This window comes from Lathamus discolor, chromosome 1 (genome assembly GCF_037157495.1).
Source record: "Lathamus discolor isolate bLatDis1 chromosome 1, bLatDis1.hap1, whole genome shotgun sequence".
Taxonomy (NCBI): Eukaryota; Metazoa; Chordata; class Aves; order Psittaciformes; family Psittacidae; genus Lathamus; species Lathamus discolor.
The window spans coordinates 107,359,402-107,372,381 of record NC_088884.1 but is presented as its reverse complement, the minus strand read 5'-3'; the positions used below and the strand labels follow the sequence as shown (position 1 = coordinate 107,372,381).

The window sequence follows — 12,980 nt, the reverse complement described above, 5'->3', positions numbered from 1 at the left end:
CCATTTCTACAGTACTGAAGCTACTGGCTACAGCCAACACCAGGTGCAGAAACTGAGTTTATTTTGTTATCTTCGCTCTTTAAGAGCTTTTTAATTCCTTTCTTTTTAATTCCTTACAAGGAAATATGATCACACTTCAAGAACAAGAACTCCAGCAGTTTTAGCCCATCTCACCTATTTTGTGTGCTTTTTCAGTCTTTAATTCAAACAAAGGCTTCAAAAGCATTCTTCCACTCAATCACTCCTAAGAAAAAAATAAAGCAAAGCAACAAAGGCTGAGTATGCCTTATTTAACCCTTTACATTTTAAATACTGCAATAATTTTTTATCTCTTCCTATTACATTTACAAATTAAATGTAACAACTATTTCTAACAAGCATTGCTGCCCGTGAAGCAAGTGAGTTCAGTTATCTGTACAGCACCTGTATCTCTGGCCCATTTATTCCATTGAAATGAATTCACCAGTGCTGTGTTCACAAACAGCTTACACAAGCTAGAGACTCACAGACATGTCTCTTGGAGAAAAAGCATCTGCTTCCAGAACTCACTATAAAACTGCCTCACCTACATTTTTTTGGCATCAGTCCATGGTTTTGTATGTTTGCAAACATAGTCTGGGGCAACTAGTCCCACTGGCCTGTGGTGTGATATCCAAGAGAACCCCAGAAACTTCAGACCAGTTTAAACCACATCAGAGAAACAGTATCAAGAAAGGGACATGGCACTACAAACACTGTGAACCTGTCTGTGGTCAGTTGGATGGCATTGCTGTGCCCATGGATATTAATGAGAAATAAGGGAAGACGACTGCATGGACTGTAAGGAAAAGTCTTGTCATGAGGTGTTGAGTAAGACAATCAGTTTTCCACCAGCAGTTCCAGTGGGCTATGTCACAGAATCAGCTGGAACTGAAAAACACAGCTGCTAGTTCAATACATTCCAGCTTTTAAATGTTGTCTCTAGTTAGACATACTCCTATTTCTACATGGTTTGAGATGGAATAAGAGATGCACAGCTCCTGAAACTTTTACAGCAAATAAGAGTTTTTCTTATACTATGCTGTCCAATGAATAACACTGCCTCTTCACACCCCAGAAAGATAGATCTTGGTATCTTTTACAGGTAGCACAGCATTTGCTGGAGCCCTAGCTATGTTTTCGAAGTATGCGAAGACATCCAGTTACTGCCAGTTTTATGCAATACGTTTAGAATCTATTCTGATAGGAGACAAAAAGTGTTCATGCTGTACTAACATGCTGCAGCAATGTAGAGCTCTCCAGCTTAAAGCAACCCTTGTTCTACTTCAAAGCCCTCAAAGGAAGCTGAAGTATACCTGTTAAGTGCACAGCAGCTTTTTAAGCATAAGCAATCTTTACTGAAGTAGCTCTCTACCTGCATTTAAGATACACACAGTCAAGAAGAAAGGGGGATACTAGGCCTTTTTTAAAGCTTATAAGAAGATTATGTTAAATAACAACAGCTCAGAAAGTTCCATATCTCTACTAGGCAAGTGTATGATCAATTTATTAGTCAAAACTGTTGACAATGGTGGTACAAAAAGGTCCCTCATGCCAATTGGTGTACAGACATTGCAGCAGTAGCCCTCAAATTTTAAATTAGTTCCTACCTCCCCCAGATCCTCCACATTCAAGCTTAAGAGCTGTCATAAGGACTGGTCACATTCAGGAGCCATGAGTGAGCCTCACATTCCATAAATATTACATAAAATTAAATAGTTTATTTTTATAAGAATCACAAGGTTTAGAGTAGGGAAATATTTCATACACATGGCTTTACAAGTGGAAGAGAGGTGGCAAGCATGTGATGAGAAAGGATCAATAATCTGGAGCAGAAGATGAGAAACTGAACAAGTCCTTACTTAAGCTCCTCAAGCACATTCTCCTGCTCTAGCAAAACATCTTTGCTGAAAAGGCAGAGAACATAGTAGAAGCAAGCTGCCTACCCTGGGTAGTCTGGCATTAGCGCCAATTTGACCAAGTAGACACAGGGAGAGCTAGAGATTTACCATCAGCAACTTCCAGAGGTTATCTTGCTGTAAGTGAAGTAAGTATATTATTTCTTTAACTTTTACTTCACTATTATAACCATAAACATCCTTTGCACCAACTTTGACTGTTTTGCTTTTCATTAGTATGCTCACATTTTCTTTAGATTTTAACCTGACTTGAGCTAAAAGTGCTATGAAGGTAAAATCGTTTTCTTCTGTATGTAATGACCCTTCAGAACAGATACTCAAGGAAGAAACATCTTCTGGTGAGGTGCATTAGCCAGGAAAGCTCTCTGAGGGAGAGTCAGGTATCAGGCAGAAAACCTGAAACCCAAGATTCCTGGGAGAGCACATGGCAATTTAAAAGCATAAAATTATTTTTAACGTAAAGGACAAAAACTATGCTTTCATTGTAAAAGCAAACAAACAAAACACCACTCCCTCGCTACATTCTCCCCCACTATTCCACCCCCCCCAAAAAAGCAAATCCAGTTCCCCTAAACTCCAGGCAGATAGCTTAAATTTAAAGTGTTGACTGTGAAGGTAAGCTTCTAATTTTTAACTGACCCTGCTAATCCATGAGAAGATTAAGAACTGTTCTGGCATGAGTAAGATTTTAATTAAAGTTCATTACCTTGAATACTTTCTTCTCCACAACACTGCCCACCACCCCCCACATGTAGTAGCAACGGAGAGAAGTAATTTTACTTTGAAAGCAGGTGTAAATGGGCTTATCCAAGTGCTCACCAGCAGTCTACCAGGGCTGCTAATACCAACAACTTCAGCGACAAGAAAGGAAGCCCAAGGCCAGCCAGTACTGAAAATTTTGCCTGGTCCAAGTATACACAAAATTATCCATTGTGAGTAAAATAAACCAACAACCTGTATATTGCCCTCACTTCTTAGGCTGGAGTGGTCCCTACCACTCAGAGTCTTAGCACAATGTGGGAACTTTTTCTCCACTGTTCACATAACATAGAGTACAGCTTGAGCTAGAATAATTAAATCATAATTAGGTTAACGTGTTAAACCTTTTTTTTTTTTAATTGTGAAAATGTCAATTTGGTGATGTCAAAATGTTTAGAAACGAGTTAAAGTTGAACAGAAAAGGATATTGAGGAATCTGAAAGTAACAAATAACTTCTGTTTTCAACAGCTTTTCATTTCAAATGTAATTTTATTATTTTTTACTAGCTTTAAAAATGGGAATAAATAATTCAATTCTAGGTTGTCCCAAGACAAAAATATAATTTTTCCTGAAAATAATACACACACAGCCCCACCCCCCCACCCCCTTCTATTCAATTCAGAGCTTTTTTTCATCGGTACAGGTATGACAATGAAAGAAACTGCCTGGGGGTTTTCTCAGCATCAGTAGCAAGAGAATGTGTCAAAGTATATCAAGGCTACCTGAGCTTTCTTTAGTTCAGCAGCAGCTACATAGACTACATTCGCAACATATTTTTATTTATAACAGATGATGAAGTATTAATCAGACTTCAAGAGCAAAACGTAGAGCTGAGCCCCTGTTCAAAATATATCCTTAAAGAATTAGCACTTTCTCCTTGAGTGAACTCCTGATTTTAGATCAGTTCAGACCATGTATCCTCCAGGTGATTATAGCTGGATTCACAGAAAATGAACCCCTCATACGCTCTGTTCAGCTTCCAATCCTATTTTATACCTGTGAGCTTTTCCACAGTGACTGTTGGCTCTAAACACTACAGCACTTGAGTTTAATAGCACTCCAGCTTAACAAAACTCTTTATGATCATTAAGCGAAAATGATCAAATTAATTCAGGACTTCAAGAGCATTCAGCTGAACTGATATTAAACCTCAAATATGCATGAGCCAAAGTCCACTTAGGAAAAGGCAAAGTAAAAATTGATAATAAGAAATAGGCACAATTCAGTTTTAATCTAACTAAAGCTTTTTAAGAAGAAAACACTCTAATGAAGCACTTAATGACTACTTAAAAGTATTTTAACAAATGGTGTCTTCTGAGAGAATTTAAAAGGTAATTTCTCATCAAAAAGCCTTATACAAAGTCATACTGCTACCCCTTAAATCTAAGAATTTGGGTTAAGTATTTCTGCATGGCCATATCACAGAGAAAGGACATGCATGTTTTCTAGGCAGAGATGGTATTTTGCGTTTTATATATTTCGACATACACAAAGCACAAACAGAATTACTTTCACAGAAGCATAGAATCATCATATAACACATCATGCCCAGTTCTTCACAAGCATCTGCATAATACTTACCAGGCTGAGCAGGGCCCACAGAAGAAATCAGTCCAGACTCCCCCTCCTTCCTGTCCAAATCTCACAAGCCAGAAAATGTCTCTCAACATGATACATAAAAAATTTAAGTCCTTCAGTATGAAACACACTACAACATCAAAATCAAGAACATGACATAAAACAAAGAAGGATCAGAAATCCCTAAAATCTTTATAATACTATAGACTTTGTGAGATTGAAATACTGAAGTAATTCTAGAAAGGAGCCAAGCTCCATGTTAGAGGTAAATCTCACAACTGGTTTAAATTTCAGCTTGTAGTACCCTGGGACTTTCTGACTAAGCATAAGAGCACTAGGGTGCCTGTGCCCCCTTTTCCAGGTGGTGTCAATAAGCAATTTTTCCCAGGAAGGTTACGGAAGGGAAAAAGTCCCTACAGCACTTTAATGATACTTCATATAGAAGGCTGCATCATGCTCAAAATAATCAGTCTATTTGTGAAAATAAACTCACATGCTTTCATTTGAGCCTAAGCCCTGGGTAGCAATATCCTATTTACTACCTACTCCAATACACATTTTGTTCTCTCCTGTTCCTCCAGTAGTATAAAAAGGTAAAATAAAGAGAGGTCAAAGGTCTACCCACACCTACTTGGTCCACTGCGTTAGCTAACATAATATCTGTTTCCATAGCAATGGCACAAACAGGAGAAATCTGACAAGCAATACAGCTCATCTTCAATCCTCTACCTCAAATGCCTTGATACTCGTTTAAAGCTAGATCAGCTGCAGCTGGTTTTCAGAAGAAGCAAAGGTCAAAGTCATCTGAGGTCCCCAGCAATGGGCACTGCCCCACCAGATGGAATACGATTGCAAGTCCTGCACAAGTGCTCCAGATTTCTCCCTATCAGCCTAAAAGAAAACTTGCTCCTCAGGCCAAGCTCTTCCCTTTTTTTTCTCACTGTAACCTATTCTCTTTTGTGTTCCTTTTAAAAGTTAGACGGTCCAACCAATCCTCAGGTATACAGGCCCTCCTCTCTTCTCTTTCAGACTCTTGCCATGGTACAAAGTGTGTAAATTCTCTTTTTAATAACCACATGGCTTTGACTTTTGTTGCATGTGGTAGGTTTAGCTCTGTTTAGGCAAACATCCAAGAATCTGGACTATAGGTATCATAAAGTTAGCTCTCAGCTAATGTATTTGCATGAGAATCATTTTATATTACTTCGCAGTATGAGAAATGTTGCTCAACAGTTCAGGTTTTCACCTAAGCTAGTCATGTACTAAAGCGGCAATTCTTATATCTGATAATTCCTTTACAGATGTTTTCATCTCAAACTGATTTCCCTTGTGTTTCACTGTAGTTACTGTCAGAATTGTTAATTTATATTTTCTTCTACAAGACAATAAACTGTTGCACATTTTCCCTGAAAGGGAGGGATATTACTGGTTTAGTTTGCAAAACAGGAGAGTCTGATAACAACCATGGATACAGATGAGCAAAGACCACTGCAGAATCTTGATGGAATCAACACAGCAAACTACAAAATCTCACTAGTTTAGCAGATGACAATAGCATCCTCTGCCTTAACATTTATCTTCACCACAGAGCAATTTATTTGCACTATATAACTACTTAAGCTGTATCTTTAGAGAAATCAGGATGTTTAATGTTTCATGCTTGCCAGCTCTCTGGAATTTAGATTGAAAATATCCAGGTTAGAGCAGCTATTCCCAGCACAGCTCCATGAGAAGTAGAATTTGTCATGGTCATAGCATATGGATGCCAAAAAGGACATGTACAGCTCTGACATAGAGGAAATCCTCTCTCAATCATCAATACAGAACAAGATTTCCCATGGTCTTGAAAGACAACAGGAGAATATGACCTTCCAGGGGACCTTTCACTTCAGACAATCCAGACTGCATAGAGGAGATTCATTCTTCAGTGGCTGCCCTAAAACACCTAGAGAAGGCTCTGTTTAAAGCTCAGACATCTCTGGTATCTCACAGAATAGTACGATTCCTCATCTCCCCCATTAATGCACCATGTTTAGATTAGATACTGAAGAGATGAGGTAATAGTAGCAACTGAGGAAGAAGAGGTACTGATTTAAGTTTCACTTGCTGCTAACACAAGTTCCATTCTCAACAGTAGTCAGATCATTTAGTTCCTATGTAGAGCTGCTGTTCTAGAACAACACACAGAACTAAAGATGTGGGACCAGTCCGTATACTCTGAGGGAGAGTAATTTAAAGTTTGTAATGTGGTGACACAGGATTAATTCTTTGCATTCACAGCTTCAGTGCAAGCTTGTTACAATGCAACCGAAAAGGAAATACAACAGCTCTAGACAAAATACTTTCCAGTAAGTATGGCAGGAAGCTAGTAAACACTGCCTGCAGTCAGAGAGTTGAAGAGAGTGCTTTCCCGTTTCCCCTCAGAGTCACACTGCTCTTATGCCAAGCTTAGGAAAAACAGTCCAAATGGACCTGATTCATGGGAACAGGAACCTGTCAGCAGATTCCTGCTCAGGGCTAAGACAACGCTAGTGATTTTCCTAAATTTCCAGGAGATAGCAAGCATTAGAATAGATGAAAGTACCTGAATTGGCTGGTTTTTACAGCTACTGTGTCAGGCTTCCCTGTTTCCCTTCCTACGGACATTTCACAATGCTTTGGTTCAGCAATGGTATCTGGTTACAGTCAACAACAGTTGTAGCTCTCTTGGAAAAATTTGAACATTTCCCACTGGGCAGTCACTGCTGATCCATACGTCATGCTGCCCTAGGAAAAGCTCCACCACACAACTTTACCTTTGGGTAGAGGATAGTAAACAGCTTCTCTTCTGTGTGCCTGCACCCAGAGAGCAAGCATACAATGCAGAAGCAGTTTGCTGTGCCTCACTTTGCAGATAAGAAAAACACGTAGAATGGGGATGATTTGGGTAGACTTAATGATGAGACCAGTTACAAATGTTTAAAATATTTCTTTGAAAATAAGTCAGATTGATGTTTCCTTAAAAAAAAAAATAAATAAAATAATAGAGAAAAAATACTGTCTTGGAATAGAATATAACAAAAACTATTTCTTCCAGACTTTCCCCTTTGGATTATTTTCAATAAGAAAAGAAAGTAACAACAGAAAGAAAAGCAAGAGCAGAGACAACAGATGACTAAATCCCAAACATAAATCTGCCAACATTTACAGTTTTGTCAAGCTATTTTGTTAAAAAATTCTAGCAGAAAAGTCCAGTGCCTCACAAAATCAACTTCCTAGACAAATGATTTTTCAAATAGAGTGCCTCACCACTAAACCAAGGCACTGTATTTTTCAGAAGATCACAAAACTGAAATAGCTTATGGGCTCAAGGAGAAATTGTATACTTATAGCACAGAATTCAGTGCTTGAAAACCGTAAGTAAGCAAACAGAGGCCTGAAGGCTGAATCCATCTAAAAAACTCATGGCAAACTCAACTGAAAGGTGCTTACATCCCCTTAGACCCTCCATTCAAGAAGTCAGCTAGGCTCCATCATGAAATTCACCCAAGATCCCTGACAGCCAATCTGCTTTTTGTTGAAGTAATGCCAGGGTCATAGTCTCCCATACATGTCCCCTGGGGCTTCAGTAGAGTTAGAAAAAATATTATAGTAACATGTGTCTCTTTGGAATTAAAGCCACTAATACCAGCATGTCATAAAAGACAAAATAACACTACACAATAACACACAAATAAAAAAAAAAATAAGGCCTATTTTCCTCCCACAGTTTCATAACACAAATGTTAAAGAAAATTCCTTGCCCTAGGTTTCCCACAGTAGCCTCAGATGTCAGATTCTTAGAAATATAATTTAATAATTAATTTGTACAGGAACAGGAACATCTTAAGCTGTCTGCCTTTCTGGAGGGACCCAGAACAAAGGAATTGCTGGGATCCTGACCACCTTGTGCTGTTCCATATGCCTTGTATTCATCTCTTGGCCCAGTGGTGAATTTTGGTCTGGGGTCTCCTTGTCTATCATTGGGTTTTTTGTTTTTCGTTATCTTGAGGTGGGCTGTAAATTTCTTCTTATCTCTCTGATTGTTGCCCCTCGGTATCGATGCAACTCCTTTATCTTCCAATTTGCATTGTTTTTTCACTTAGGCTTTTATTTGTAGAACACAACAACAACTGTCACGACCTAAAGCTCCAGAAACTTCAGCTATCTATACTAAGTGACTGTGTAAGCTAGGCAAAATCACCCAGTCTAAAGAATTCGGCTAATGGAATTCAGCTAACTAAACTCAATTCACAACAACAAATACTTCAAAACTATTTCTGTAAAGGTACCGTCACAAAGACACTGTTCTGTGTGTACACACTGAGCCAAAGAGTTTGATTCATCTCATGATAACGTATTATTTTCTTTCTCAATGTCTTAAGCAATAGAGAAGTATACAGTCACAGTATCTGCCCTTACTACCCTAAATAACTTTATATAAAACATGTAAACAAGATCTGAGACAGTTTTCAGAGAGAAGAAGATTGGCACTGGAATGGGTTGCCAAGGGAGGTTGTGAATGCTCCATCCCTTGTGGTCTTCAAGGCCAGCTTGGACAAAGCCTTGGGTGGCATGGTTTAGTGGGAGGCGTCCCTGCCCATGGGGTGGGGCTTGGAACTAGATGATCTTAAGGTCTTTTCAACCCTAACTATTCCATGATTCTAAGATCTGTGATCAAATACATGCCTAGAGAAAAAAAAAAAAAAAAAAACAGAACCAATGGTTCCATGGAAAAAAAGCTAGTAAATTAATGCCAGGGAATCCACAAAGTCAAAAACAATAGGAAGGAAGGTTGCTTTCATTATGCTGCTCTTATTGTAGTTGGGTGGTCATGTAGCAACAGCCATACTTGAACTTGCAGATGTTTTTCTGTGCCCAGAAAGAAAGCACTGCCTTCGTGAGAACTTGATGATCAGCTTTTTGGACATTTTTTGGGCTGGTGTTTTTGAATTATTTAAGCAATCTGAATTCATCTCTCTTGAATATACACTTTCCACTTCAGATACCCAGAAGACAGGTGATGTCCCTTGAAGCTGAATTCTACCTCAGACCAAAGGCATTATATGAACACAAAAATCTGGCCCACAGTGTCCCCAGACAGCTTAAAGGTTTTGTGTTATCAGCACTTGACAAAAAAGTATTGAAGGAGATGGGGGTCTAGGTTTAATCAGTTTCTCTGCTTAAAGAAGGAGATGGAAGCAGAAAACAAAGTAAGTGAGAAAGCTTAGAGATCTAGTGGTAGAAATGGGCAGAAGTTCTCTGTTCCCTACCTTGGAGACCATGTATGATAGCCATCACTGGATGTCATTATCTCTATGAAAACTGTTACAGGAATGGCTTGCCCACAGAATATCTTACAGAAGTAAAATTTTGTGCAAAAGAAGCAGACAACATCTTCCAGATGCTCATGAATTACATTTAAGTTGACTTTTCATTGCAATTAAGTATTTGCCCAGAGAATTTATTTTCTCTAAGGAAACTCTGATAGCTCAGAGTTTACTGAATTTTTAAGAGCCCACAGCTGAGTCAAGAGAAGAAATTTTACAGAGCAGTAGAAACATATTCAAGCAGTTAGTAGTGTGGGAGAAAATCCGATCAATAAAAAGTTAGGACACTGGGAGGATTCCCTCTGTTTATTCTGTTCAGCTGTTCACTGTTCACTTGGTGCACCACCATTGCTACTTCCCCAGCAGTGCTGCTTCTACTTGTTCAATATACCATTTAAGTCAGCTGCAATACTTTCATAGATCTGACCATTGTATATATTTTACAAGAGTGTCCAGTAAAAATAAACAAAAAGCAAATCAGCCTCTGCTATCAGAGGCTCTGATCAAACCAGAATCACTGGGCTCAATAACTCATAACCAAGTAAAATGAAAAAAACATTTTCCACGAAGTAACAACGTCCCTTCTAAAACAGAAAGTATATTTTCCAGCAAGTAACACAGTTTTCCTTCTAATAATATTTTTTTTTCCTGAAAAAGAAAAAAAAAGTAGGGGGGGAGGGTACACTTGAGAGCAAATTGTACCCTCTTTTAATTCACGAATGCTTGTCAAATAGTGGGGTATCCTTGTAGACTCCTCTATCTTTCTTGTACTCAAATCTTGAAGGATAATCTAGGATGGGATGTTCACTTATACAAAGCCTCAACACCTTCTACCTTGGAGACTGGGGTGTTACACAGTGTACCTGGAGCATTCTAGAAGAATCTATTTTACCATTTTTATGCGAAAGATCCCATGACCCGCCTCAAAAGGTGCATCTCTTCCCTCTTCCTTTTAAAAGCTTTCTCATGTGTACAGCCTCCATGGCTTATATGAAAGTTGAAAGCACTACTTGATGTTTCTCATAAAAATCAATGCAGCTTGGGTCTTATCATAGCCTGAACACACTGGCCTGTTCTGATGAAGAGAACAAGGTCTATAGCAAGCTCTGAAGCAAAGAGCACTGAAAAGACTCCTACTGCTCTACTGACCATAACACATTTAAAAAAATCCCAAACCAAACCAAAACCCCAAAAACCAAAAACCAAACCAAAAACCAAACCGACAACAACAAAACCTCAAAAGCCACAAAACTCTGACACCACTGAACTCTCATCTTGAACATATTCACTTGCATAACACAGTCCCTGAGGAGATGCTAGCTCAATAGCTAGCTCAATACTGACCTTACAGCATGGCACAGAGCCAAAGAAAATAAACTCTGACTCCTGGCCAGGCTAATTACACCAGGTTTAGTGCTATGCTGACATGATTATACTGCCTCCAGATTTGATGATAGGTCTGTCAAATCTAACTCTTTACTTCTGCTTCTTTCTTGTGCACAGGATGCCCAGTGTCTGCCGGCATACACTCAGTTCTGCCAATTTCATTTTACTTCTGATGAAACATTACATTGTTCAATCAAATGAGTGCAAATTAAAGTGGGTGTCAGAAACACAGTTCACAAATTAGCTCAAGTATACATCTTCTAAACAGAAATAAGTAATTTTGGACAAAATACAAGGGGAAACACTTACTGGATAACTGAGGAAGAACAGTCACAGCCCCCCCACATTTCCCTTTCCCATCCCATTTACTCTTCAGCAGAGGCCCCCATAACATGCACAGCTCATGAAGGATATGGAAGTGAGTTTCTTCCCCTTTATCCACAGTGCAGACCTGGATGACTTACAGCACTTAATACTGAAGTCTAGAAACACCCTTCTGAATCCCAAACAGAGTAAAGATCTGAAAGCAGCATAGCCCCCTGCTACTGCTGAACACAAAGAAGCACCTTAAGTGCAGGGCAGAGTATTATGCTCTCTCTCAGCTACATGCTGATAGAAAGGTTTGACTGCTGGTTCAGCCCTGGCTGTGTAGCCACCACGTCACAACAGCTTCTTCCATCAGGTCCAGTTTTAAGGCTTATACAATGGACACGAATGAGGGTTCATAGCTTTACCACTAACATGACAATCACTTCCATACTTTCATCCCTGTATTTACCTCATTGATCATCTCAACTATATAAGCTCTCTGGGGATGAGAGGCTCTCCAACACATACAGATACAATCTAATCTGCAGGATTCCTCATCCCCACAGATAATTTAGGGAAACTCCAGGCATAGCTCAAGGCACAGCTTGGGAAAGGCACTCCGCAGAAAGATGTAGAATCTTGTGATCTTTAGTATTGACAATGAAGATTGAGTTCCTGGAATTCAGTTTATATAGGAACCTGAGTTTTTCCCAAAAAGCAAATAGCTAACCTGTCTAACTGCAGGGAAAACCTTGAAGACACATTATAAAGCTTGAAACATCAATAAATGGTCTGATGGGGGATGACTTTGCAACTGGTTAGTATTTCAGGTCTTTTGATGCTGTAAAAGCAGAGAAACAAAAAGCAGTGTTCGATGAAACACTGTGAGGCTCTGACTGGACATAAATATCAGAAAAAACAAATGCCTCAAGAAATGCAACATAAGGCTGCATGCATCCTCACCATGTGCTGTACAGGTCATACTACTACACCAAAGCACAGAAGTTTGTTTGGGAGCAGTGTCTCACAGGTACAGTGTGTAACAGATGAGTACTATGTATTAAGGCTACCAAAAGGTAAAGATAGTAAGATTGGGTATTAGTCGCATGAAGAAGCAACAGCCTTTTTTTGAAAAATGTGTTTCTCCCGTACTCAGTCATCAATTGGGGTGATGTGTGTTTATTCAGTTCTTCTTGGTATTTGGATTGGTTTTGTAGTTTGGGGTTTTGGGGAGCTTTTGGGTTTTTGTTGTTGTTGTGGGGTGGGAGTTTCTTTGTTTTGGCTTGGGGTTTTATGTTGTTTGTTAGGGTTTTGGGGGGGGGTTGGTGTTTTTTTTTTGTTTGTTTGTTTTTTTTTTTTATTTTATTTTTAATGGAGATGGTGAATTATAGTCCAAGAAACAATTACAGGTGTGAAAAATGCTGCCTGTAACTTTACTACCTGCTTTGCTTTTCAGTACTCCTATGGAAAAACCTCTTGGTTACTCAGTGAGCTAGAGCTCATGATTTATTGCCCATGTTTGGCACTTACTTGATCTATCCTCAGACCAAGTGCTTTAGCTCATTTCTAGAGACAGCAGGTGCCAGCAGTTGGAGTTTCAGAGACATTTCAGCCATGACAGCCCAGCCGCATTTAGTCTGGTAGTTAACAGAGGTTCATTCT

At 39.1% G+C, this 12,980-nt stretch overlaps 1 long non-coding RNA gene across 1 annotated transcript in view; it reads right to left on the bottom strand.

The window, feature by feature from the left end:
* LOC136007301 (uncharacterized) overlaps positions 1–12,980 on the bottom strand; it is a 242,039-nt gene that overhangs the window by 164,170 nt on the left and 64,889 nt on the right. The window lies entirely within an intron of this gene.